At 32.8% G+C, this 5,071-nt stretch overlaps 1 long non-coding RNA gene across 1 annotated transcript; it reads right to left on the bottom strand.

Annotated features, from left to right (window-relative positions):
- Positions 1-989: 989 nt before the first annotated feature.
- LOC115925351 lies at positions 990-3,702 on the bottom strand. Its single transcript, XR_004064650.1, has 3 exons — positions 3,643-3,702; positions 2,495-2,561; positions 990-1,055 (listed from the first exon to the last, which is right to left on the bottom strand). It is a non-coding gene; the product is annotated as an uncharacterized LOC115925351 (long non-coding RNA).
- Positions 3,703-5,071: the final 1,369 nt, after the last annotated feature.

The raw sequence follows: 5,071 nt of genomic DNA, 5'->3' as shown, positions 1-5,071 counted from the left end.
TTCTTGATCCTGTACACAAAATAAACTAGTGTTAAGATTGTCATCGATCAGTTTGCACTAAACCGCATTACAATTAGCAACTAGAAATACCCTTTTAAGTGGTTGATGAGTGGACTTTACACTGGCATTTCTCTACTGGTATAGAATAATATATTGTGTCGTTGAATGACTGACTAAGAACTTGACATTCCAGGTGCAAACAGCTAATACATGTACTAGGGTTTGTGAATACCTGAATACTATTATATATAGATAATACCAAGTTAAATGTAAACTTGACAAGTTGCGGTAATGAAATTGACAGCGTGATAATAAGAATCCGGTTTCTAAAAAAGTTCAACATTATTTGTTTGGATATCAGGCTTGTGTTTCAACATTTCATATCATGAATAAGATGCATATGGATAGGAAACAGCGACCTCGACATACTGTAGTGCAGCGTTTTTCAACCATTTTTTTTTTTACAGGTGTGGCACCCTTTTGAAAAATAAAAAGTTTCGCGTCGCCCTAATCCCAAATAATACAGAAGATTCAATTTAATTACAATACATGAATCCAAAGTCATATATTTGGCCACCTCGGCCAATTTATGTTTATTTCATAATCGATCAAAAAATAGACGTTTAATTAATTTCTCTCGCGTCATCCCAGGGTGCCCCGGCATCCTGGTTGAAAAACACTGCTGTAGTGGGTTGCAGTCTCAGACGGCCCATTATTATTTATCATTCATAAATTATAATGTATTACCTACTACTCAGGTATATATCTTTAAAATTCATTGATTACATTTCCGACATCACTTATTCCTTTGGAAGGTCATCGTGAATTTACATTTATTTAATTCTGACAGGATCTCCTTCATAATCATAACTTACTACTACATTAACTTTTATACAGATTTGAATTTGGATTAACAAGTAAGATAGCCATTTAATTTTCTCTCACTGGTTTACCTCAAATCAGAAATACATGTAAGGAGATGATAATTACCTGTGGTGAGGTAACGGTCGGCCTCTTTGGTATTTCATCCGCAAGAGCTTTTTCGTATTCATCCTCTGAGAAAGTAAATCATCATATTCTACTATTGTAATATATATTACATTGTTATATAAGATTGTATGAATCTAGAGTACTTTAAATCATATGACTTTAATAAACAATTTGATGTGCAATCCTGCCTTTGTAGCAAATTAAAAATTACCATATAGCTCGGAATATAATTCCATGTCCTGTAACTACTGCATCTAGAACAAAGGTTCTAGAAGAAATTAAGAAGCACCAGCTAAGTTCACTTAAGCAGTTTGACAGAACAGGCGGCTAAGAGAGGTGAATTAAGTCCTGAGGCATATTGTGACAAAAGATATCACCGAGACCAATAGACTTATACGAGCTGCAGCGAGGGTTGCCTCCCGAAACCTGGGTATTTCACAAGAGAAAAGAGCCTTTATTGGAAAAGGAGAATCCTAGGAAACATAGACCAATAAAGCAAGTTAGAGAGGAAGGAGAAGAACCTGGGCAACAGAATAAAGAGGCCATAGCTCATATCGAGAACAAGTAAAATGTGAAAAGGAAGGGACGAAAGGCAGTCAATGGGGAGATGAAGCAGCAGGTGACACCGAAAGCTGCAAAACTGAGAAGATACGAGCAGAGAATAAGGCAATACAGACACAACCGTATGTTCCAGTATGACCCAAAGAGGTTGTTTCTGCAGAAAGAAGCTCTGCTTGGTACCGCAGCCGCGCAAGACTCTTACGAAAAAGGATTTGAGGCCTAAGGCTACGGAAAGTAGCTTGCCCTCAATATGACAATGAAATACAACCAGCATAGCTATCAAAGTAGATATTGATGGCATTATAACAATAGTGATAATGATAATAATGTTTATAATAATGATAACAATAATAATAAAAACAATAATAATAATGATAATAATAATAATACACATGATAAAGCACAGACACTATTTGCTTTAAAATGATAACATAACATTTATGAAAAGTATGCTTTTAGTTTTGAATTAAAAGTGTTTTTTGCCCTCATTTGTCACAAACAGTTCGAAAAATTTAAAATTTCAGGATTAAAGAGATCAAATTGCAGAGAATGCGAAAGTTAATGTGGCTGGGATGGCATGTGTGTGCATTAGTAATAACGACGCCTGGTTAGAATAATCATTAAGGATTGGAGCATGTGCACCATCTTTCTTTAATCTATAGGCCTACAAATGGGACTTTTATCATCACCATAATTATTATTATGAGAATATTTCATGTAACTGACATTTAATAAGGCTAGCATAAATTGTGCACTGAGAAAAATAGTTTAACAAGTAAATACTAATTTATCATCAATATTTATTATACAATATATCTTATGGACGATGAATTAAGGATTGAATTGAAGTTAGGAAAACAAACGAACAAACCGACAAAGACCACAAATAAACACACAAACAAATTAAAGCTAGCAGAAAGAAAAAAAAACATATTACACAAACCTGCTTCTTCAGGATTTGGGCCTCTGCTGCGAGAAGTATGGCTGCGTGGTTCCAAACTTTCTTGGTCCTGTACACAAAATAAACCAACATTAAGATTTTCATGGAGCAGCTTGCACTAGCCACATCACAATTAGCAACTAGAACTACTTTTTCAGGGGCTGATGAGATGAATTCACTCTTTATTCGTTTACACTGCCATTCTAGATTGGTCTAGAGCAATTAATGGTGTCATTGCATGATTGACTATGTACTTGGCATTCCAGATGCAAACAGCTAATACATGTACTAGGTTAAAGGTACTATGAAAAAATAAAATTTAAACGTTAGCAGTGTCCTCATATTCAAATTATGCAAGGAAACCCGTTTACTTGCTAGACTTCACTGTCAGACACTATTGAGTGACTGACTGGCCTTTTTTCTTCTTTGGTAATAACATACATAAAAAGAGTTGTAAAGGGTACATGAGCATTTGTCTACATCAATGACCCACTTCTTGTGATGGCCAAGATTAAACTGATTGAATCTTTGCGCAGCATAAAACGTATGACCATTCGGTACAATTGTCTGAAAATCAAGACTATTACTTTTGGGCTCTATTGCCCTAAAGTCGATTTGACAACTAATAGTCGTTATTTTCCCACTTGAAGACATTGTCAAGCCCCACCTTTTTTAGGGAAGTTCTAAATTAGTATTATCTTTCAAATGCAGTTGGAATTTAACTTTTTCATTTTTTGGGCCTGCAAATGGGACATAGTACCTTTAATACGGAGTTAAATATAAACTTGTCTTGGTCTAATGAAAATAATCAAAATACATTGTCATGAATGAAATTAATATGCAAATGAAACAGCGACCACGATATACTGTAGTGCATTGTAGTCTTAGTCAACCCATATAATCATCGTTTTTAACTTACTGCTCAGGTATATTGCTATCAAATTCATTGAGCACAATTTCCGATATCATTAATTTGTTTGAATGATCGTCATGAATGAAGAAAAAAAAATATTCTGGCTGAATTTCACTTCTCCAACATAAAATTAACCCACTGTTACATTTCCTTTTATAGATAATTTTATTTAGATTAACAAGTACGACAGCCATTTCATTCTCAGAAAAAATGATATCTGTATAGAGATAATAATTACCTGTGGTGGGGTCAGGATCAGCCTCTTTGCTATGTCATCCGCAATAGCTTTACTATATTCATACTCTTTGAAATTAAATAATCATATATCACATTTTACATTGTAATATAAGATTGTATGATTCTAGAGTAATTGACATATAAGATTTAGATGAACAATTCATAATGTGCAATCCTGCCTTTATAGCAGGTTAAAAATTACCAGAAAGCTAGACGTATGATGTCAGGCAACTCTTCCAATTGTTTTGATACACACCTTGACTAAAATATGATTTTCTTCAAAACTTATGACTGAAAAGGATATGTTTTTGGTGACTTGTAACAAAATGCTATCCATAACAAGAATACAAACCCTGAAGGGAAAAGAAGCTTGTGAAATAAATGGATTAAAAAAAAGTCTGATTGTACAGGAAATTGGAAAGTTGTTCCAGAATACTTTGCAGTTTATTGATTAGTTCGATAATTTGACAGTTACATAGCACGTACAAAAACAGTGACATTGCTATGATAGCATAATGACAATTTAGGTCACTTCTTATATCTATATTACCACTGAAAGAACTATACCTATGTAATTGCTAGTTCAGAATTTTTTCATACAGGATTAATGATAATGATAATAACAATAATAATAACAACAAAACAATAACAATAATGATAATGATGATGATAATAATAAATATAAAAACGACAATAATAATAAGAACACTAAGAAATAATAATAAAATACGTTTATAAACCAAAGGTATTATGTGCTTATAAATTGTAACGTTAGGATATACAAATGTAAAGATACGCTTTAAGTATTGATTTAAAAGTAATTTCAGTCCTTATTTGTCACCAACAGCTTGATGTCGAATTAAAGATATACCTTTGCAGAGAATATCATTTTTCTCATAGTCAAGGCCAAATCTTTAAAAAAGTTCTACTTACCTTTTGTATCTTCATTCCCAATCCCATGTCCTTTCTTGTGAATTGACCACATATTCTCGCCAGCCTTTGCAACCTCGATGCAAATTTCACATACGTTTGTCTCTACACCGTCCGTTATTGCCTCACTTCGATCAAATCTGAAGAAATAAAAAAAAATAAAAAATAAGATTAATAATAATAACAATTATAATTTCAATACAAATTTGAATAAAAATGTAATTAAAAAACCAAATATTAATAACAATAATATTAATGTTTATTATATGCACACACTTACATTCCGATGCACAAAAGTAAATCTTATTCAAAACGTTCAACAAGCTGAATTCGGTAAAATCAGACAAATCCGATTACAATTAACAAAATCTGATAAATACATGATTAATTAAACATGTTTCGAAATTACAATCACTTAACCTATGTAAATTTCAAATTGTTGAATGATGTGAGTTTAATTGTGAAACAATTTGCGACGTAATTGGGGATAGAGAGCTCTC

The sequence above is a fragment of the Strongylocentrotus purpuratus genome, unplaced genomic scaffold (genome assembly GCF_000002235.5).
Source record: "Strongylocentrotus purpuratus isolate Spur 01 unplaced genomic scaffold, Spur_5.0 spur5_scaffold_18, whole genome shotgun sequence".
Taxonomy (NCBI): domain Eukaryota; kingdom Metazoa; phylum Echinodermata; class Echinoidea; order Camarodonta; family Strongylocentrotidae; genus Strongylocentrotus; species Strongylocentrotus purpuratus.
Note: the sequence above shows the minus strand (reverse complement) of the source record. Positions and strands in the feature narration are given on the sequence as shown.